This window comes from Microplitis demolitor, chromosome 5 (assembly GCF_026212275.2).
Source record: "Microplitis demolitor isolate Queensland-Clemson2020A chromosome 5, iyMicDemo2.1a, whole genome shotgun sequence".
Classification (NCBI taxonomy): domain Eukaryota; kingdom Metazoa; phylum Arthropoda; class Insecta; order Hymenoptera; family Braconidae; genus Microplitis; species Microplitis demolitor.
This window is the reverse complement of record NC_068549.1, coordinates 9,238,141-9,263,234: the sequence shown is the minus strand read 5'-3', so window position 1 is coordinate 9,263,234 and position 25,094 is coordinate 9,238,141. Positions and strand designations below refer to the sequence as shown.

General features: G+C 32.1%; 1 long non-coding RNA gene across 5 annotated transcripts in view; it reads right to left on the bottom strand.

Moving 5' to 3' along the window:
* LOC103571361 (potassium voltage-gated channel protein Shaker) overlaps positions 1-25,094 on the bottom strand; it is a 162,443-nt gene that overhangs the window by 84,862 nt on the left and 52,487 nt on the right. For all 5 annotated transcript variants that reach the window (XR_008403671.1, XR_001345349.2, XR_008403670.1 and 2 more), the window contains one exon: positions 3,196-3,319. This is a non-coding gene — a long non-coding RNA (potassium voltage-gated channel protein Shaker). The remainder of the gene's footprint in view (positions 1-3,195; positions 3,320-25,094) is intronic.

Here is a 25,094-nt window from a genome sequence, read left to right as displayed (position 1 = left end):
ACAATCGCATCTTCATTCGACCTCTTGGTCATAAAGTCAATCTGATGACTGAAGATTATGTCTTCAGTAAGGAATGTAGGACGTGTTTAGGAATACCCCCAATTTTAAACATCTGTTGAACAGATTTAGAAACTTCTCTGGTAAAATAAATACTGTTCGTTTTATCACCTTATTTTCTACTAAGTCTAGACTGCTTATTTTTTTGTTGTGAAGAGTTTATAGTACTGTGAGCAAATCGCGCGAGGTAAAAAAGTTGGTGTCCACGGTGGCATACACGTATATTTAATAATATAACGAGCTAAGTAGTGACGATTTAATTCCAAATGCTTACCCTTTCTTATGGAGTCCATTTCCTTACCTTTTTAGGTATACGAGTGTTTCGTACATCCCCATGTATTCCCCAAACGACGCCCTTGATCGAAAAATATAATCAAGTACAGACCAAGATAGACGTTAACCGAACGTGAGTTCAAAGAATTCGCACGATTAAAATGTGGTGTCTAACCACAACCATCACGAGTTCATACCTCTGTGGGTCTAACACTCCTTCCATCTTACGAAATTAAGAGACTCTAGATGAGATGGGCTTACAGAGGCCCGTCCGTGGCACCATTCTCCGGTACTGGTCAACAGGCTGCTTTGAGATAAAATGGTTAGACGTGACTCCGTACCTTACGACCCTAAAAAGAGTCCTCTCCACATGTCATTATCAATTTCAGAACAAGTGAGTGGCCAAGAAATGATTCACAGAATTAATATTGTATTTCTATTTCTAAATAATTGTCGCTTATTAACATAAATTGATTAATTGTTCCATGATAGTATTAAAAACTATATAAATAACGGTAGAGTTATTGAATCAGCCTATTCGAAATAGGAGATACTAATTTTAATTTAATTGATGGACATAATGACTCTGGTGCTATGAAACTGTAGATACTAATACAATTATGCGTAAGAGATATTTACGTCATAAAGCCATAAAGTGGCGATTTACCGACAATCTCGATGTTGTGATACGAGCCTAAAGTTTGTGGTGTGGATTTGCAAAAACGAGTGTAAATATATTTCGTTTTTGTAAAATAGCTTCACAAACATAAGGAGAATATCGTAAAATCGCGATTGTCTGAATCGCCACTGAGCGGTCATATATGACATACAATATTTTTTGTCATTATTATTCAGAAAATTCAATTTGAGAGACCTGCAGTCTTTTTTTTTACTTTCTATCACTTATAGAAAAATATTTATTAATTATTAAATAAATATTTAAAATACTGTAATGAAAGACACACTAATCACTATACTGCAACGTGTGTTAGTTATTAGTGAAATGGCGTCGTTATTCTAATAACATTAGGTCTCCTTTGCAATAAACTGCAGGCAGAGAGACAATCAGCGCTACCACTCAATAGAAATTGTGGAAAAACTACTTAAAATCTTCGGTCGGCAAGCTAGAATGTGATTCTTTTTTCTACTTCGGAAGCTGGGTTGGCTCACTGCTGACTGGTAGACTAGTGGCACTGTACAAGGTCACTTCCAACATGTGTACGCTTGCACATGTTGAAAGTGGCTGTGTACACACGTACACAAGTTCCGTGAGCGAGATAAGTGCAGATCCCTTCTTTATCCTGGGAAGGTAATCGACCTATGTATATTTTTTGTCTCTGAAAAAATTTTTATGCTTACAAATTACAAACAACACAAATTGTTTTAAAAGCTAATTTTCACAGTTTTATAAATGCTTTGAATAGTTTATTAATAAACTTTTAATTAGAAAATTATGAATATTGAAGATAATAAAATTTTATTTTTAAAACGTGTTAAAAATAAAAAAGTTAGATCGCAGTAGACTATTAAAACAATTTTTTTAATTATTCTAATACAATTGTTTTATAGTTACTTGCAAATATCATACGTGTAAAGAATAAAAAATATCAAATCCGAAATTTTTTGGTAAGCACACTTTGCCTCTAATTTTCGATTTTTCAATTTTACTGGACGCAGCATAATAAAATGAGAATAAGTATCAAGGGTCTAAAAAGAAGTAATCGCGTAAAAAAAAATTAATAATATTATAATTATTTTTCTTAAGAGACCCACTTTACCCCCCTCACTTATAAATTATATTTAATGAACAGCTTTGATGGTCTATTTGAGCCCTCATTACATAATAAATTTCGATAAACTTCCCTGATTAAGAAAAATGATTTACTCCATGTTAAGTGTATATCTATATATTAGTCGATTCAAATTGTTTTAAATCATTTCAAATTGTTTTGGTCTATTCCAAATCATTTTTTTAAATTGAGGTTATTATCCGTTCGAATTTATTGACATATAGAAAATTTTGAGGGGATCACTTTGCCCTCATATTTTTCGAAGTTTTGACAATTCTAAGGAGCCCACTAGGCCCCCTCCTTGCCTATTATTTCACCATAAATAAAACTTCGGCCACTCCTAATCTCAATGGGAATAGTAGCGATGCTCACAGAATTTCGCAGTTAAAAGACAGAAACAAAAAATATACATAGCTCGATTACCTTTTCAAAAAAAAGATGGAATCTGCATTTAATCTCGCACACGGAACTTGTGGCCGTGTGCAGTGCCACTAGTCTACCAGTCAGCAGTGAGCCAAACTGACATCCGTACAGCCCCTTTCATTTTCATTTGGTTTTAGAAAAAAAGTACAGTCGAGGTGCGGACTAAGCCGCAAAATAGAGACGTTAAAGTAGGGTCTCCAGAAATCAGCACCTTTGTGGACGCTACCCAGTGCTCGGAAATTGAATTTTCCGAGCAAGTATGACAAAAAATTGCTTACGCAATTATGATCTATCAGTAATTTATAAGCATTTTCTCGTAAATATTAAAGGCTTAATAGCAACTCCATATTAATTTTACTACCTCTAAACCAAGATCAAACTACTACTAATTTTACCTTTCTACAGCTCAAATATTCATTCAAAAAATTCCATACATTCAAAGATCGTTTTGATTGCATTACTAAATTAGTATATCCTCAGACAAGAGAATATTTATTAAGACTTATTTATTATAAAGGATGATTTAATTTAAATTATCACTGTGTTCTAAATGATTAGCTGACGATTGCTAACTCTATAGTAAGTTTTAATTTTTAAACAAGAGCCTTCTATAAAATTTATTTTAGTTCATAAAAAGTAAGTAGCTTCTCACATTTATGACGACTCTCCCACAGAAATCATGATCGTGTGGTATAGGTTCAAAATGTGCCACTCCTATATAATGGGTGTGAGAATTTGGTCCATCATCGTCTTGGCTGCTTAACTTTGGCAGGGATCTGAAAGAAAAGACAACGTGATTAACCGATAGTCAATTTTTTCGCGAAATCTGAAAGAAAATACTTGTCATTGCCCATAGATTTTAAGATCCGAAAAACTGTTAGAACGTCGAGTTTGAGCATGAAAATATTAATGCCTAGATGAACTAATATTTTGGATTAAACACCCGGGTTAAAAATACTGATTGAAAAGAATTGAGAAGCAGTCACTCCTTGCAAACTGTATATCTATATATACAAACAAAAGAATTGAAATTATTGAAAAGAATTCGAATTTCATAATTTTTAATTCTTTTCAATCAATATTTTTAAACAGGGCAATGAAAAGAAAATGGACTATCTCATATCTCGTTCTATAAGTCATGTACTATTGGATAGAAAAACCTCATATTTCTGGTCATTGTTATAAATCAGAATTCGAGTATATAAATTATTGTTTTTAGAAGTATGATAAAAAAATGCTATCTGGCAGCCAGAATGGAAGGTAAATTTTTTGAAAATTTTCAGTACTTCCCTGCCTTCTCGCTAGCACACGCTTAATTTAAAACAAATGCGGTCCTTTAAGGTAGATTTTTTCAAAATCTAGCGATTGCATTGGCCCTCATGGTCAATTTTTCAAGGAATTTTGTTATATCCTATCATAATTGGTTAAGTAGGGTTCAAAAATACCATTCGTAAAAAAATTTATATATGTATATTGGACTGACTCAAAAATGACAACTATTTTTTTTCCAGTCACTTATAAAAATTTGTTGGCTTAAGAAGCGTTTTCATTTGTTTCTCTATTCGCACTCAACTGGATAAACGGTACTATCTCTGTTGCACTTGTACATTAAATAGGAACTTTGTCCAAGCTTTTCTCGTAAACAAATGGAAGTTATCAAAAAATTCAAGTGCACTTCGCTAATTCATAGAGTAAAGCATCGGGTCTGTGTCTTTATTTTACGTTTAGAGCTTTTATTTCAGAGAAAAGCTGGGACAAAATTATCTGAAAACCGTTCTTAAGATGTTTTAAGAAGCCTCTCCGAAAATCAGCTCGATAAAAAATTTTCAAGAGGTAGCTCACGAACTTTGAAAATATCAAAAATGATCAAAATTCGGATTTTGTACTTCTAAATTTTTTCTTTGTCGTGGCAGCAATAGTTTATATTTGTAAAATCATATCTATGCTAAAGATTTTAGCCCAAAATTTAAATATTTGAATGGTGCTCAAGAATTTTGAATATTAACTGATAATGTGTAACTAATACTTTGAATTAGTTTTTGTATTTTTTTTAATCATCACAAATATTTTTGTTTAATCAGGGAATCTAAAAATTGAATTAAAAAATAAAAAAGCATGTGGGGCATTCCATCTCAACTCAACGACATTGCGACGGTGACCCTTTTTTATTTATTTGATTTTTTGATATGTTTTTATACATGTAGAAAGAAGTCTTGAGCTCTATTTTTAACTCTTTATTTCCACTCCTTCCGGAGTTATCATTTTTGCTTAAAAAGGATATAACTTTGACTAGAGTTATGATAATCTTATGTCATGGGGGGTCATTTTTGTTTGATTTTTAACGCTCTTTCTGAAAAAAAAATTCAAAATCAGAAACAGAAAATTTTAGAATGCTTTTTCGGCCATTTTTAGTTAAAAAATTCGTTGTTCGTTCAATGGAACACTTATAATTTTTTTCAAAATAATTCCTAAAATTCTATGTTAGAAAACAAAATTTTTGAGTAATAAACCAGGATGGGCATCGAATAACTTTTTGTAAAATAAATTAAAAAACAATTTTTTTTTTTTTTATGTTATTTTGATTAATTTTTCTTTTAATATTACAGAATGTTTTCAGATATTCTCACAATACATAACATTACTTTTTTCTTCCTATTCTCAGTGCAAAATATCATTTTACACGAAAATGAATAAGTTAAGTACTTCTTCTGCAATTTGTTGCATCTTTTTAAATTACAGTTCAATTATATCGACCGTTACATCGTATTATTCACAATTATTACTTTTAAATCCACTACGTTATTATTGGTAGTACTTATCTAATATTACTATGAGATAATATTTTGAGACTATTTGGAGAAATTACGTGATTTTAGAAAGAAAATAAATTAAAATTACAGAATAAACATTGTTTTTTAATTCTTTTCATTAGAAGTTACTGGATGCCCATCGTGGGTTACGGCTCAAAAATTTTGTTTCTCAACATAGAACTTTGAGAATTTTTTTTTTTTAAATTAAAAGTATCCGTTTGAACGAAAAACTAATTTTTTGACTAAAAATGGCCGAAAAAGCATTACAAAATTTTTTGTTTCTGATTTTTAATTTTTTTTCAGAAAGAGCGTTAAAAATCGAACAAAATAACCGCCCATAACGTGAAATTATCATAACTATAGTCAAAGTTATTCATTTTGTAAGCAAAAATGACAACTCCGGAGTGGATGGAGATAAAGAGCTAAAATTTTAGCTGAAAACTTCTTTTTACATGTATGAAAACATATTCAAAAATCAAAAAAATTCAAGAGGGTCACCGTCGCAATGTCGTTGATTTGAGATGGAATGACCCATGTTAATAACTTACTATTTCTATTTCTCGGGTTATATTTTCATTCACTGTGATGAAAATTGATGGTGAAAAAATCGAGAAGCTTTATTATCAGACAAAATACTAACAACAATTATTGTTATTAAACACGAATTTTGTGTGTGTAATTAAAAAAATATACCCACACAAAAAAGGGTGTGAAACATAGCGCCCTTCTTTCACGAATTTTGTGTGTGTGCAACCACAAAAATATACCCACACAGAAAAGTGTGAAAAATAGCCCCCTTGTTTCATGAATTGTGTATGTGTGCAATTAAAATAATATACCCTCATATAAAGAAATGTCAAAAGTGGCACTAGGTCCCTGAACCCTACCGAGGCTTCGCCCCTGGATCCTCTTTTTGAGATACTGTTTTTTCACGGAAAGAAATAAACAAAGAGATTTTTTTCTCCTTTCTTATTTTTATTTATTTAATTGATTTTCGGGATGAATTGTCTTGGTCCCAAAAAGCGTCACACCGTGTGGCGGGTGTTTTAGATTGCGAGTGTTTTGTTGGGGGTATTTTGGTTTGCGGGTATTTTGTCGTCGGGTATTTTGGCATCGGGTGTTTTATCGTTCGGGCCAAATGTTGTGTCACCGAGTTCCGAATTGATAGACATTGAAAGACATGTCATCATAAAATTGTAAGGCCGAGTATGAAGTTCTTCATGAAATCGGTAGTCAGCTGAAAAGTTGATTTGCTGGGTCTATTTTTCCAGTCTATTTCTTCCGAGTCTGTTTTTTCCGGGTCTATTTTGTCCGGAGCTATTTTTTCCGATTACCGCATTTTTCAGTCAAAAAATGTCCCCGTTGATTCAAAAATTGTCGACGTACGACCGCGAGTTGAACGCTATCTACGAGGCTGACCCGATTTTATCGGTCAATTTACCACCGATATTCGGCATGTGTCGGGTACCGTCAATATTGTCACTGACATATTGTCACGTGTCAAAGCAGTATTCACTGCTATAACGTCGCAAGTACTTGCCGACGCTCAACAAACCGACGGTGAACTTCAGCAGTTGTTACGTCAAACAACTGCCTTAACTTTAAAGACGATACATCTTCATAATCGGTTCGCACTGTATTGTGACACTTCGTCAGGTACGTTCCAGGATCGCTGAGGAGAGAAGTGTCCGACTCGCTACACACGCTCGCTCACTCTGGAATCAAAGGATCACTGAAAATATTCTCTAAAAGATACGTCTGGCCGTCGATTAATAAAGATTGCCGTGAATGGGCGAAATCTTGCATCGATTGCCAGAAAAATAAGATCCAAAGACATGTATCATCACCGATCGCTAACTTCGAATTACCAATCGAGCTATTCGAGCACATACACATCGACTTAGTGTCTTTAAAAACGTCAAGAGGCTTTCATCAGGGTGTAATGATCATCGACCGATTCACGAGGTTTCCTGAAGCTGTCCCGTTATTCAATGGAACTACAGAGACGATAGCACATGCACTATCGCTGCACTGGATTTTATGCCACGGAGTACCGAAATGTATAACTTCGGACCAAGGTATATATATATATTAGGGTGCTTCATTTGAAATGAACATTTTTTTATTTAGCGGACACAAGAAAATTTTGTTTTTTATGATGAGAGAAAAATTCCCTGAAAATTTCAGCTCTTAATTTTAATTTTAAGTACTTCCTCTCGAGCATCAAAGTTTTCCCCAGATCATTGGATCGGTCCTTGATCGTTGTAAGTCGTGAACTAATATCAACCGTTTAGCACTGGTACAGCATTGATTATCTTCATCTTATTTTAATCCGTTTAATTTCATTTTTTTAATTATTTTTATATTGAAATATACCACGAGAAACGTGAAAAATCAAAGAATCTTTTACCGTGATAAATGCGAAGATTTTAAATAATATTTTGCCGCGAAAAAGCGAAGCATTTTAATAATATTTTGAAATGCTTTTACCGCGAAAATACGCGAAGATTTTATAAATTTATATTTTATATTACCCCGAAGACGCGAAGAATTTGAATACATTGAAATTATTTTACTGCAAGAAGCGCGAAGACCTTCATTTTACTTCAACCTACAGAAGTTTAAAAACGCATAAACATTGAAAGTGATACAACAAAGCATACTAAATAAATAAATAATTCGATAAATTAGAATCACAATAATTAACCGCGAGAACGCGTTGTGAATAAGATTCCTGTGTTACTGCTGACAGTCCTGACATCTCACCAAAACCTGTTTAGGGTAAGTTTTTAAACATTGTAACCATTGTTTGGTATTTTTATTTTAATAAACTCTGAAATATTTGTAAACCATATGCATGAAACATTTACTTTTATATTTACTCTTCTAAATATTGCCATTTGTAACCCTTTTGTATTTTGAGAATATTGAGTCCTTAATAAATAAATACTCGTTAACATAAAACATTTGAAAAACATTATTTATCAGACAATATTACTTTAACAATGAGATACTAGCTTCACGAGGCTTTTCGGCATTCCACCTTTCCTTTATCCCTTATTTTTCTACCTGTCTAGCCGCTCAGACCGATAGTTCACAGTAGGGGGTACACAATCTTACGTTTACCGCTCGATGTTTGATTATGAAATTAAATCAGTCACATAATAAATTGGAAATCGTTTTGGGTTTTATCAATATTGTCCTCAACAATATTGTGTGGGCGTGAATTAAACATAAAATAGAATAAACTGAGCATTTGGTCACGTGAGTCCAGGTCATAGGATCGTTCCTTGATCAATGTAAGTACCCTTTTATTCACTACATTTTATACGAATATCGTACCTACGCCCATCACGATCTGCAATCGTGACATGGTTTTGCATTATCGAAGAGAAAATATCATATTTATTTAACCAAATACCCATTTACAATATGAAAATTTCCCCAATAGAATTTATTAGAATAAAATTTAGTACATAAGTTTCTGATATTTTAATTTACGTGGGAGGAGACCAAGTATAAATTTAATTTGTTGAAAACGGAATCCCACTTACGCTGTACGTTACTGCATGCTCTATCCTTGTAAGTGTAGGTGAAAATGACCCTCAATATCCATAGGCAGCAAACGTGGCAGCAACGATGTAGGCCCAATCTTCTGTGGTAGAAAATCGCAGGAAATGGACAGCAATGGTGTGATAACACTTACGAATTTTATCGGCACTAATCAAATTTAACTTTAACTTTACTAAACGACCGCGTGTAGAAATTTGACTAGAAATGCGGTCAATTAAAACGTTCTTCAAATAAATAATTTATATAATAATCACTGCGGCTATTAATAACGGACAAACAAACTCAAAGATATAAAATAAATTAAATAAAACTGAACACTGGACTCAATGACTAGATATGACTAGACTTATCGTTAGGCCGGCTTAAATAAATTATAATGAGCTCTGTTTGTAGAGTAGGAACCTCGCTAGGCGTCATCAGTCCACTACCCTACTGGTCTATTCTGGGTGGTACCCAGGGCCTAAGTCTCCGAGCAACTGTTTGCTGGCCCTCTTAAAGGAAGATTCTGAGGGTGGGAAACTACCCCACTATTATCTCAATAGAATGCGATCTAGGGGGCCTCTGACTTGACCCCGGGTGACTAAAGAGTGACAATTAACATACAATTATTAAAATAGGTGGCCGTAGGTCAACTAGACTTTAGCGCTTGATTTTCAAGTCGAAACGCACTATTACATTTCAATTAAAAATTGCCATTTTTTATGAAAATTTGCGCCATTTTGGGGGTGGAAAACCCCGTTGATGTAAAAAAAATTATAAAACTTAACTTTGGAAGAAGGTTTTTTATAAGTAAAAAGTGTGTTCCAAATTTGAAACAAATCGGTAATATAATTTTTAAGAAGCAGTACTTACGGGCTTTTAAATTTTTAACATGTAAAACGTTAAATGCACTTTCCTCGAAACTATTTTTTCAAAATTTTAAATGCTAAAAATGAAAAAAAAAAAAAAAAAAAAAAAAATTTTTATTCAACTTACACACAAATTTTTTAAAACAGAACAATATAGGTTAGAATGATTGCCAAGTAGATAAACTGTATTGGCAGGGTTCGAAGTATCGGATGGTGACAATCGAATCGATTGTAGCGCCCGCAGCGGACGAAATACGCGTTAAATTGCACTTGTCTCGGGAATAGTTAAATGGGAGCAGTGTTAAAAAATCAGACCAAATAGTTGTTAAGTTGTTAATTGCAAAAATCCTGGCAGGAATAGTAATTGCAATTTTTACACATTTCCATCCATGATATTCATTTTTGGCTAAAAATTATGACGAGCAATTTTTTAAATTACAAATTTTGAACACAAAATTTTTTATATTATTGAGTTTTAAAATTTTAAATTACGAATACTTGAAATCACTTTAATTTTTTAACTTAATATGCGAATGAATGTTTTTAAATTTGAAAAAAATATAATTATTTTAACTGATTTATTATTATGACTATTATTGGTGTTATTATTATTATTACTAGATAACCTTATGTCGTTCAAAATAAAATTTATTTTATATTTATTAAAATTTTTTATACTTAATTTTTTGAGCACAATCTAATCTATTTTTTTCTACCTTTTAAATGTAGTATTGAAAATATATTTCGCGATCTTTAGAAATTTTAATTATTTGTTTATAAAAACCTGCCGTATTCTTTCTGCGCTTTTTGAGGATAATTTAATGCGGTTGACAGATGTCGTTTTCGTCGCACACCCAACCGATACCTTCACTCCCTTTCCGACCACCCACACCCTGATAAAAAAAATCAATTTAAAGAGATTCAAAAAAAATTTTTTTTAATACATTTGAATACTTTCAAATACTTTGAATCCCTCAAGTTTTAAAGAATCGAATTCGTACAAATCGTTTTTTATTACCTGTCTCTAACGAATCTGAAACAATTAAAAAAAATTTCAAAAAATTTTCAGTTAATCGCTAAATAATAATTTAAATTTTTTGTTTATGAGGAGATTTGAAACGATTTAAAAATTATAATATTTTAATATCTTCGAATCTTTTTTAATCGCTAAATAATACTCGAATTTCTGGTTTACAAAGAGATTTGGGATGATTCAATTGTTTGAATACCGTCGAATTCTTTTCAATCGCTAAATAACAGTCTAATTTCTGGTCAATTGAGGGATTTGAGAGAACTAGCCGTTACCCGCCTGCTTCGCTAAGCGTAAATTAAATTTTAGTCACGATTTGTTTTTTAAGATTAAAATCGTTTTCATAACTATGGTTTTTACCTGTAACTTCCTCTGCAATCTTATTCATATAATCTTAATAACCTTTAATGAATTAATAATACACACTTAAATTAGAAATAATAACACCACAATCATAACGATCGAACGAAAAAAATTATTTATTTAATTTATTGAGTTTAAAATATACGTGTTTTCTCATAAGATTGAGGATCAAAAGGAATGTTTGAAACACGCAGAATTTTATGATGCGAATTTCATGTCAAAATAATCAGTAGTTTTTGCGTGATACTTGTTAAAAAAAAACACTTATGATTTTATAGATATAGATTCGGACTGATTCAATTTTTTGAAAATCTTCGAATCCTTTCCAATCACTAAATAATAGTCTAATTTCTGGTGGTTCATTCGGAGATTAGAGAGAATTCGGAGAGATTTGATTTTTTGAATACCTTCAAATTCTCTCAATCGCTAAGTAATAGTCTCATTTCTGGTTCATTGAGGGGATTAGAGAGAATTCGGAGGGATTCGATTTTTTAGATACTTTCGAATCCTTTTCAATCGCTGAGGTGAATTAAAAAGTATTGAAACTTGACCATTTTGAATCGCTTTAAATATTTTCTAATCGTTTAAGTAAATTCAAAAATATTATAAAGTTAAAATTTTAGATCACTTTGAATATTCTCTAATATCAAAAGTGAATTAAAAAGTTTTGAAATTTTATGACTCTGAATCGCTCTAAATACTTTATAATCGCCGTGGTGATTAAAAAGTATTCTAATTTAAAAATTTCCAATCTATTCAAATACTTTTAAATACCGTACAAGAATTTGATTCGATTCGAAATAATTTGAAATTTTTGAATCACTTCTAATCGCTTTTTTTAATCAGGGGCAGCTATCGAAGCTACAGTATAAAAGAAGACGAACTAAATAACTTCGAGAGTTTTCCTCTGATCGACTTCAAATTTGGAGATTATATTCTTAAAATGTGTAACTATAAGAAAATAGAATAAAATTAGATTTTTAGCCATTACCCCCCCCCCCTTTAAATGCATGGAAATGGAATAACTTTTCTTTTAAATTACTTTGACTTAGCCCGGTTTTGAGCTATCGTTTTGAAATTAGTTCTTATTTGTAGAGTAATTGTTGCTTTTTAAAGTGTATGAAACGGTTTTGGTCGAACTCGATCCATGTCAATTGTATCAGCTCCGAAAGTCAATTCTTCACTTTTTTTCATTTATTTTTGTTAATAGTGAAGAAACTGCTCATCTTAAAAAAAAAATACATAAGACCAATCTTTTAGGAAATTTTGCCCTTTACAAAATTGCTTATGACACTTATATGGCTAAAGTGCACCGTTCATGAGATATATGCATTTTAAAATTTTACAATAAAAAAAATCCGGGCGTCGATTGGCCCTGCGGGCCAGCCCCAAAACTTCCCGCTGTTTTCGAGCTCAAGGAGCTCAAAAATATTAATGTGACTATATTTTTGCGCTCTTCAAGCTAAAAAATCTTATTGCATGTAATTGTTTTTTTATGAAATTTTTAAACTCTAACAAGTTACGCTTTATGCTAAAGTTTAAAAGTTAAAGAATCGAAAATCATTAATGAACAAGTGGTTTTTAAATTTTAACTTCCGATTATGTTCAATAAACTGAATGTTATGAGGTAGAAATTAATGTCAGTGATCGAAATCAAGATTTGAATGAGTTTTTGCTTAGGTCAGAGCAATAATATGTAAAATATCTGAAAAAATGATTAGAAACTGTGTTTTTTCGATTTTTTCGTTAATAATATAGTTTAAACTAAATAACCAGTTTGATAGCATTACATGGTAATCAAAAGAAACCATAAAGAAGTAAAGTTTGTAAGATTTTAGACACATTTTAGAACAAGGCATTTTGATCTGTTTTAGTATAAGGCATTTTGATTTATGTGGAAAAAATAACATAGAATGTTATTTTTTTAACTTTTCAACGCTGATATCTTTTGAACTAATTAACCGATTTTGACGTTCAAGGTAGCAATAGACGCGTTTTAATGAATTCTAGAGCTGATTAGAATTTGAAAGCGATCGATTTAGCCGTTTTGAAGATATTAAAAAAAAACCGTTTTTTACCATTTCTTTCTCCAACGATATCTCTCGAACAAATTTACCGATTAAGATGGTTAAGACGGCATTCGACGCGTTTTATTGAGTTCTAGGTCCTAATAGATTTTGGCGTCGATTGTTCAATTCGTTTCTGAGAAATCAATGAAAAACTGAAAAATTCGTCGATATTTTCGAGTCTACTTGATCATTTGGATCTGAAATTTTCAGGAAAGTTAATGGCCAACAAGCTCTTTTGATTGCCGCCTTAAATATCCAAATCGATTCATTAGTTAAAAAGTTATAGACCATTCACACACACACGCACACACACACACACACTCGCGCGCGCGCGCGCACGCACGCACATACATACAGACACTCGGACATCATTTTGAATATAGTCAGAATAGCTTCCTAGGACCTCAAAACGTCGACTCTGATGAAAACTCGATTTTCGAAAATCGAAGTGAAAACAATAACTTCCCGAAATTTTTGAAAATCATCGATTTTCTAAGCGGGAAGTTAAAAATTGTAAGCTTACTATAGTACTAATTTTTTTACTGTAAAATGTTACACGGTTGACTCGCGCCGCCACATTCACATATTTTTAAATATAGACTTCGAAAATATAAAATAGCTGTGAAGTTTACAGATTACTTTGTTCACAACAAGCCATCATTGACGAAATTAGATTAGAATGGAAAATGCATAAGATATTCGGGATGAAAACCATATTTTATAATGTTAGAATCAGGATATTTGGTAGGAAAAATCCAATAATATAAAGATGATTTAGTTCAATTTATGTGTGTATATTTAAAGTCAAAGAATGGCACGAACGCTTTATCGAAAATAATTGAGACAAAAAGACACAAATTTCAAGTATGCTAGTTAACAATAATTCGCACAAGTGGTCGGCACGAATGTCAGAAGGACACTGTCTGCAGTCCCTTTCTTTTAATGGTAAGACCCATGTACTGAGGGTACAAAAGGGTCATAAAACTGACCGAGTTACCATATTTCAGGTAGCTCTGTACGCATCTCCGATGCTGTTTGTATCGTTGTTATACTCCAACATCTAATTTTCCCAATGATGTCCAAACTTTCAAGATTACCGTTATTGGAAGAAAAAGTCAAAACACAAAGTTTAAGGTAAAAAATTAAAGCTTATTACTCAAACTTGAAGATACTCCTTATGGGAATTATCTTTCAGTTTTAGTTCGATAGTTATATGAACTTCAACCGTGAATGGAATTTGATTTAAAAAAAAATCGTAAAAATTTCAGACAGCGATCACTTTTAAACTATTTTACCGATTTAGCTCATCATCAAACTTGATCAAAACAGTGACCTATAGAATAAATGTAAAAAATTTCTAAGGATCCGAAAAGGATTGTAGACAATATCGTGATGATGTCTAATTGAAATCATAAGGCATACACACTGAGAGAAAAGTGCTTAGTAACCTGAACTATGCAGCGACAGATATAAAAATATAGTCTCCCTAACCAATTTTTATTGTTACTGGAACTATGTACTAGTGTGAATCAGCACGGAAAAATAGTTACATCAACTAAATTTAAGAAGCCATTTTTGCCTTATTATGGTCACTACAAAACTTTAATCATTCTAAAACAAGGCTTAGTAGTGAACACAATATAATCTTTATCGTTGGCTCAATTAACATAAAATAGATACAGTAACTACGTTAGCTTAGTGACTGTGTGATAGTTGGTAGAAATAATTTTAATAGTTGACACAACTAAGAATTTAGTTGTCGTCTCATATAATATCTTTTATTTAGTTCCTTTTACTATTGACAAAAGTATCAACCGTATTATTTCATGTTAGTTCTCTAAACAGTCGATTTCTAGTTAATTTAATAATTATAGAATATTTCTGCTGATTAGTAATCAAATTTAAAAAAAAATTCAAAAGAGAATATCGTTATAAAATATCATTAATATTTAGTTTCCCTGCCTCTGAATTGCATTCCTAATGCCAAAAGTGAGTATTGCAAAACATAAGCCAAAGAAGCGTATGAAACATTTTTTTTTTTTTGCTTATCAGTTCCGAATCGTTAAACATGTGGAGGTCGATTAAAAAAGTGAAAAAAAAAAATTTTTTTTATACCAAAAGGGCGTGTAAAAATTTTTTGTTGCTTAGATAATTGCCTCCAAATACGTGTGGCTTTTGAGCCAAAGTTGTAGCGTGTTTCGCCGTACTTGAAGTCGTGACGTATTTTGGCTCAACTCAAACCAAGTTGACTCACAGGTTTCTTTTTATCAGTGTGTGTAGAGAAACTCAAATTTGAAAGCCGTGTTTATAAGTTTTCATAACGTACAAATAAATAACCTTATGAGTTAAAGAGAAACCCTTTGTAGCAAAATAATCAGACAAGATGTTTGAATCGAAGCAGTTTTACGATTTTCATATTATAAAATAATTCCATCTATTAATATTAATCCTACGTATATTTTTAAATTATCTGCTGCTTTCGAGAATTGTAAATACACAGAAAAAAACAGATAATTTGAATCCTGAAATTTTTTTGAAAATCGATTCGGGAAATAAAAATTTTCTTACCCTAAATAAATAATTATCTTAAAATTTTTATTTTTAATTCAAATATTTTTTCTCAAGTTAATATATTCTTATGCTTAAAGCGAAGAATTTTTACTTGTAACAAAAGTTTTTATTTCTTAATATTAGATATTTTTTTGAAGCAAGATATATGAGTTTTTGTAACAATCTGCACTTTTTTGTTTGAAGAATATAAAATTTATCGCAATGAGTACTATTATTTAACGCAAGAATTTTTTATGCTCCAACCAAAACAAAAAAGTTGCTTAAACTAAGAGATAAAAGTCACCAGAACAAAGCAACAGCAGCGGGAGTAGTTTGGTGCTCGCCACCAGATCGCGCCCACCTTTTGTATAGTGTCCCTGGTAAGAAACTTATTTCAGAAGTATTATATTCCAAGCTTGAGAACGATCCTGGCATAAATACTTCTCTGTTATCCGACAAAGTGACAAGAATCATTTTTAATTGTAATATCGTAAATACTAAATTACATTAAGACATTAATGTTTAATATTAATGTTTCCTAAAATTATTTTTGTTATAATAAAAATATCAAGTACGTTCAATGTGAAAGAAAAAAAATTTCTGAATTTGTCACGTAAATATTGGCTAGTAAAAAAAAAAAAATCCAGTAATAATGAACCAAAATCTGCAGTACTAAATCATGGAAATGGTAACTATGAATGTTTAGTTACAATAAGTCAAATCAGTACATTCTCAGAAAGCTCGATTTTCTAGTGTGTACATCTAGACACAAATACTTATTCCTACAATTATAAATGATCTGAAGAATTAAGTGTACATTATTAACATCACTATAATCTTATTGCTAAATGGACTAAGAATAAATTATTTACTGCAATATAAATTATAGTTATGTTAACTTTATCTTAGTATATGTAACTAAAAATAGTAAGAATGACTATGTAGTCGTAGATCACTTTACTATGGTGTATTAGTTACTGAAACTGATTTAGTTTAGCTGAGTCGTCTGTGAACTACGATTTCTTAGTTCAGAAAACCGATTTTTTCTCTCAGTGCAGGTACGTTTGAAACATCAAAAGCTATAAACAGCACACTTTGAAAATATAAAATAGTAGTAAAATTTACATATTATTTTCTTCACAACAAAAAATAACTAACAGAATTTGATTATAGAGGGAAATACATAAGTTATCTAAAATGAAAGCCATTTTTTTTAATTTTTTGATTCCATCTAAACTTTTAAGACTACACTGAGAAAAAATTTCTCCTCGGACAATTAAATTGGTTTTGTTAAATTCGATTAAACTAAAATTTACTTGAGACAACTAAATTTTATAACGTCAACATAATCTAGTTTCTTATTTTTGAAAAATTGTTTAATAGACTCTATTTAGTTGACATTAATAATTCTTTCTCTAAGATAATAGAATCATTTGGTAAAGTTAAGAAAATATTTATTAAATAGACTAAATTATTTTACAGTGTCAACAAATCCAAGTATTAAAGCAATGTATTATTATATTAACTCTAATAAATATCACGCTGAACACAAAGAGTTATATATTTATTTAGAATAAATATATATATTTGTTCGAGCTTAATAAATAAATATTTATTTAAACCTATAATGATTACTGATTTGAAAAAAAGCCATTCGGCAGCCGAAACAGAGGGTAGATTTTCCAATTAATCTATATAAAAAGATTCATATATACATATCTTGTCATACATGTTAAGTGTACGGTCATAATATGAAATTAGTCTCGTTTTCTAAGAGTAAGGAAAAAAAAGGACAATGACTATTTTCGATAGAGAACTGCAGATAGTTGATTTGACAAAACATAGTCTAGGTAATGTACCAAACTAACCTGCACGTAAACAAAGTGTAGAAAATTAAATTACTATGAGATCAAAATTGTAACTCTATTACGATGGCAAGATCAGTTATAATTATAGGACGTACTGGTACGATTGAAACATCATAAATAATAAAAGAAATACTTTTAGAATATAAAATAGCTGTAAAATTGAAAGGTTACCCTAGAGGATCCGAATTACGGTAAATTATCGTATTTTACCGCAAAATACCGTAATTTACGACAAATTTGCCGCAATTTATCGTAATTCGCGGTAGATTACCATACTTTACGGCAGATTTCCGCAATTAGCCGCAAACTACCGTAATTTACGGTAAATTTGCGGTAAAAATACCACAGTATTGCCGCAGATTTGCCTATAATACGGTATTTTACCGCAAATTACCGTAGTTTACGGTAGTTTACGGTAGTTTACTGTAAGTTACGGCAATCATTCCGAAGAATATAAAGTCAGAACATTAAGTTTAACGTGAAATACATGTATGAATATATGTATATATGAGGTAGAATATAAGGTCAGAACATCAAGTTTAAGGTAAAAAAATAAAGCTTACTAAACAAGCTTTTAGATACTTTTTACTGAAATTCTCTATCAGTTTTAGTTTTAAACTTGTCGCACGCAAATTCACTTGTCGCATGCAGATTATCGTATAAGCCACAAAAATGTCGCGGCAACAGTTGAATCAGCAAAAAGCTACTTGGATAATAAAACAGCGAGCACTAAAATAATACTTATATCGCATTAATAATAACAAAAAGTATGTTCAATTCGTGCGGTATTGCCGATTACCCACACGAGCAAATGAGCGCACTCACTTCGTTCGTGCGCTCAACTTTGCTCTTGTGGGCAATCGACAACTTACCGTACAATATACTATTTTTCCATGTTATTTAAATGGCAAATCGAATTTTTAGATGCGCTAAGCCCCTAATTGACATAGAATTTTTTTTCAAGCGGGAATATTTTTTTTATTCTATAAATTAATAGTTTTTCAGGTAGGACAGAAAAAAAAATATCGCCTAATTATGAAACACCCTAATATATATACATCACATTATGTTAATGCGCTCTTGCCTTAGACTACATCTTTAACTAGTACGCGCCGGCGTAAAACAGTGTTATGGGCTTTAGCCAGACACTATATAAGCAAAGGGAGGCAGATACCATCCAAACTACTTGCAACGAAAGGTTATGTGAGCTGTTATACACATTAAAAGTTCTAAAATAAGATTAATATGGCGATTTTCACTATTACAAGAGCTAAAAAATTTTTTGTAACTCTTTGATAGACCCTTTTATCGCCAACGTCCTTCTTGCGTTGTTATAGAAAATAACTTATATTTGTTAGAAAAATTTATTTTGGAAAATTAGCATGATTTTATATTATTTTTATCAATTTTGCACACTTTAGTTACAAGTTTCAAGGTTTAGATAGATATCTAGAGTTATAGACATAAACAGATACAGACAATTTAATCCGCCGAGTAGCAGAACACGTGGAAAAAATTTACCTACAGATATTTAAGGTGTAAGCATTTGGAACTTTAAAAAATGTGTACAGCCCCACTTGTATACAAATACCATTTTTTTTTTTTTTTCAAATTTTTACAAGCACGTTCTTGTAGGAAGTTTAATTTCCTACAAAAAGTATCTGATATCATATATACGTCAAATGAATGAGAATAAAGCTACAGAGCTTAACATGTCAACGAAAAATGAAGTTAATCATTTTTGGGACACCCTAATATATATACCCGTGAAAAATGAATCATACATGGCCATGGATGAAAATTGGCCAAGCATGACCATATATGCCCATATATAATCATACATGACCGTGTATAGCCATATATGAACATACATGGCCATGTATATAAATTGACCAGGTATGGCCCTGTATGACCATACAAGCTTGATACGACCATATATGACTTGATATGACTATGTATAGAACATTTTAACTAAATTAAAAAAAAAAAAAATTATTTTTTTTTAATTATTTTGGCGACGCAGAGATTATCAGATATGCGGATATTTGGATTCCTAGTAGAATTGGAAATTTTTAATTCAGAGAAAAAACACTAAACTTACTAATAACCGTTCCCGCTTCAATAAGATTCGAACTCGGGACCTTTCGTACGAGAGAGCGACTCTTTGACGACTAGGCTATGCAACCGACAATTATATTGAAGTTTAGTTGCGCTACGCAAGATTAAAAGAATGTAATCACTTTCGATAAAGCAAAATACAATCATCAATATGCTTCCAGTGATATCAAACCCATTTCCTAGTTTTTTTACACTCAACATCCTGTTTATAAGTAATTGTAATAGTCAGCTCAAATTTCTTATACAAAAAATCTGTATGCCTACGTATGGCCATATATATGCCTATGTTTCATTTTCACGGGTAAATATATAGTTGAAATTACATTCAATACAGTTTGACAGATTTCTATTTTAAGAAATATATATCATACACGAAAAGAACAATATAGTAATGGCAACTCTCTGGGATACTGCTGAGTTCTTTCTGTAAAAGAAAAATTTCAGACCATACTGTATGCTATCTAGACTGTATCCACTATTGTCGGGAAAAAATTTCTTTCTTTGATTTTTTCGCGAAAAACTGAAAAAAAAAATTTTACATGTATTTTAAAAGGGAAAATAAACTTGTAAACCGCCACCTCAATTTTTGCGATATCGAACTGATTTTTTAGGAGGATTTTTTTTAGGTCCCAAAGAAACTTTTGAGGCTATGAGACCTGAAAAAAAAAAATCATTTTTTTTGACACACCTTCATAGTCATACGTTTCTGTGTATGGCCAAATATGTCCATACATGGACTAGAAACGGCCATATATGGCCATACATGGCCTTGTATGATTCATAAATGGCCATGCAGGACTATATTAAAAAAGTTGAAATACCCATGTATGACCATATATGTTCCATATATGGCCATATATGTTCCACGTATTGCCATATATGTTTCATGTATGGCCATATATGCTCTATGTATGGCCATATATGTTCCATGTATGGATATATACTCCACGCATGGCTATATATGCTTCATACACGAACCATATACGGCCATGCATGTCCATTTAGGATTCATTTTTCACGGGTATATATAGGGAATTCCATGCCAAACACCGAGTTCGTGGATCCGATTATTAATTTAGCCAATTTTTTTGCATGTTTTTACATGATAATTTTTTTTTTAAAAACGTATCCATAATTTTTTCCGAAGTTTTATATCGCTTTTTGAAAAAGCTATGAAATTTTGAAAATTTCAGATACAAAATATTTGATTGCTCAGAACATTATGAAAACTATACACGGAAAAAAATAGATAGGAATGGTTACTGTGCTACACAAGAATGATCGTAAAATAGTAGTTTATCTATCGAATGCGATTGTACTAGATAAATACATTAGTTTTTTTGACAAATATTTGAAATGTACTACAGTTAGTGCCTATCAATGGCAGGTTATAAATCCGCGCTTATTTGTTCGGTAAGATTATTTTAAGTATTTGTTGAAAATGAGAGAGAAGTCGATAAGTGTACGAATTAATATGATGATAAATGTTGTCACAAGATGGCTCGTGAGTTACTTCGATATTTTTTGGTCGTTTCCTATCGCACATGTAACCAAAAAATATTTTTTGATCTGTTGATGACGTCACTATTAGAACGATTATGTATCTTTTTTACCACCTGCATCTTATCGAATATTTTTAGCTGCCGGCCAGAGGCGCTAAATGTCGTACATTTCAAGTGTCTGTCACAAAAATAAATCTTAGCAAATTACTAGTTTTCGTTATAATAGGAATAGGTCGTTTTACATACGACTGAGTACGATCCAACATAGCAACCATTACTATATGGCACATTAGGTCGAAAACATGACTGGTTATCGTGTTCACAGTTACCATTCGTTTTCCAGATAATACAGGTTTGTTTCGGCAGTTTCAGCAGATGTGTTACTATGTAAAATAGGTATAGGTCCTGTGTTGAGATGCGACAAGAACTGTTGCTTTTAGTCACATGTCTGAGTGCTGTTTACAACATTAGTTCCCGCTAAAAAGTAGTCGGACATCTGCCTGAAAGCAACGGTTCCTGTCCAGTACAGGAATGGTTACTATGTTGAATGACAATGGAACGCATTTGCCCGAAGACTCTTTCGCATCTCTACACAGGACCTATACCTATTTTATATAGTAACACGTTGACTGCTGAAAGGAACCTGTATTATCTGGAAAGCGAATGGTAACTGTGAACACGATAACTAGTCATGCTTTCGACATAATGTGTAACATAGTAATGGTTGCTACGTTGGATCGTAGTCAGTCTTATGTAAAAATGACCTATTCCTAACATAACGAGAACTATCGTAATGTGCTAAGATTAATTTTTTCATATTTTATGATCATTATTGTGTAACACAGTAACCATTCCTATCTATTTTTTTCCATGTAGATAATTGTATAAAGTCGTACATAATTTTTTTAGTATTAAACAAACTTTCAACGAAAAATTTGATAATTCTTTATTTCCATTTTTCTTGTTGGTTTCAACACGGGAGAATATTTTAGGTCCCTAACTGAGAATAAAGAAAACATTTTTTTGTTAGTTTTTTTGAAATTTCTTAAAAACTACTCCATAAATTAATTCCAGAATTTAATCAGCTCTAAAACTCAATAAAACGCGTCAATTGCCACCTCAACTGCCTTAATCGGTCAATTCGTTCGAGGGATATCGTTGAAGAGAAAATGGTAAAAAACATTTTGTTTCCAAAATAATGACAAACAAAAGCATTTTCGAGCTCAAAGAGCTGTGTGTGTGTGTGTGTGTGTGTGTGTGTGTGTGTGTGTGTGAGTGGATGTAAACATCTCGTATCTTTTTAATGAATGAACTGATTTGGATGGTTCTTGCGGCATTTGAAAGATTCTTTCGGAACTTCGATTTTCAGAAAATTTTAGATCATTTAGTCAAATAGACTGACATATTTAAGAAATACGAAAAAAAAAAAAATTTTGTTTCATTTTTTTTTTATATTTCCGGGAACAAATGAGCAGACCTGACCATGCCTGTTCATGTATGATCAGGCCTGAAATTAGACCTGACTATGCCTGTTCATGCATGATCAGGCCTGATCATACTTGCCCATGCCTGTTCATGTCTGTTTAGGCCTGTTCATGCCTATCCATGTCTGAAGCGTTAAATACGCTCAGACCTGATCATACCTGACCATGCCGATTCATGTCTGTCCATGCCTGATCATGCCTGATATATGGGATTAAATTTAAAATCTTAGATATAATTAAATATAACTACCTTAGTTATATTTACATATAGCTAACGTAGTTATAATTATATATAACTTATATAGAATTTCATATATCTATTAATCAATAATTAATAAATTAGATATAAAACTTTGTTGACTAAAAATCTATCATGTATAAGATATAAAATTTTGTTGACTAAGAATATATCACGTATAAGATTTTTATTACTTGAAGTTCATATGAAACTCATTTTTCAAGTCAATGTCTTAGGTCAACGGGTGGTGGGTTAAACCTCCGAGCACAAGGTCCTCGGTTTGAATCCTGCACACCCCCGATTGTTTTTTATATTTATAGAAATAATTATATATAATTGTATAATATAGTTAACCATAATTATATATAATTATCTAGGGCCTTATTTTATCTATAATTTTTTTACCCGGATGGACCTGAACAGCCATGAACATATATGATCAGACCTGAACATGTCAGGCCTGGTCAGGCATGGTCATTTTTCATGTCTGATTAGGCCTGAAGACTCATGCCTGTTCAGGTCTGATCATTTTTTCCCGGGTTTTGAAAACTGTCGAACTGATCAATTTCAAAATCGAACCGGGTCTAGAACTCGATAAACGCTTTTGATTGCCGCTAAGAACGTCTCAATCGGATAATCCATTCGAGAGATTTTGTCGACGAAAGAAATAGAAAAAAAAAATTAATGTAACGTTATTAATCGACCGTTAAGTCCACCTCCGTTTGACGGGAGGCCGATACCTCGCTCTGTCGGGCATACTCGCGCTGCGTAAACCCTATTTGTATATTCTGACTCCACCATATATTATAGATGCGAAGTTTGAGCATAAGCTCATATTAGCTTACCCTTTCGCCATGCATAGCATGTGGGTGCCTTACCAACAGCCACCACGAGTCCAATCTCACTAGGACCCAAACACCTGTCTCATCTCGGGAAACAGAGAGACTCTGGTCGAGGTGGGGCTTGGAATGGGTCACCCATGGTACCAATTCCCTGTAGGGGACTAATAGATCTTCAGATTGCATAGGGTTAGTGGTAGGACGCGATTTCTCCCCATACCCACAAGGGTTTCCTCCATTTATAAGCACTAAGATTTTCAGACATGTCATTTTACATACTTGCCCTTATCTATCACCTAGTATTCTCTTATCTCCAAGTTGTTGCGGACGCCATGATGTTTTGAGACACAAAATGGCGGCGCGTGGACCACTCAGGAGAAAGACATAGAAAAAAACGGTTTTTTGCAAATATCGTCGAAATGACTGAACCAATCATTCACAAAATTCGAGTGGCTGTAGAACTCAATAAAACGCGCCACTTAAAATTTATTTATTAGTCGAAAAGTTAAAAAAAACAACATTTTATGTAATTCTTCCCAAGTAAATCATAATACTTTAAACTCGAAAACAGTGGGAAATTTTAGGGCTGGCCCGCAGAGCCAACCGGTGCCCAGATTTTTTTTATTGATTTGGAACTGATTCAAGACTATCGTGAAAATAAATTCCAAAATACTCCAAATAAGTTCCACTTTATTACATATTAAGGTGGTCCGTTTGGAACTGTTTTTTTTTTCACTCCCATTTCAAAATATAGTTATAAACATTGAAAAAATTCTGGACATCGGTTGGCCCTGTGGCCCAGCCTGAAAACTTCCCACTGTTGAGCTCCTTGAGCTCGAAAAAATTGGTGCAAATACATTTTCGAGCTCTTTGAGCTTGAAAATACTTTTGGATGCCATCGTTTGCTAAAAGCTTTTCAAACTCAAACACATTATAATACTTTAATATCATGATTTATCCGAGGAAAATGACATAAAATATTAATTTTTTCAACTCTTCGTCGTCGATATCTTAAACTAATTGACGGATTTTGATGCTCAAGACTACTATTCTAAAAGAGTTTATCAGTAATATTAATTTTAACCTCCATATTAACTCTTAACGGCCATATGGGGTGACTGGTCACCCCAGGCTCAAAAAAAGGGAAATTAGAGGTCTTATACCTTTCAAATAAATTCGTCAAAAAACTTTCAAAAAAAGGGAGTTACCCTGTGTGGCCGTTATTTGGCCTGGGTGAGGTGTGGCCGTTAAGGGTTAAG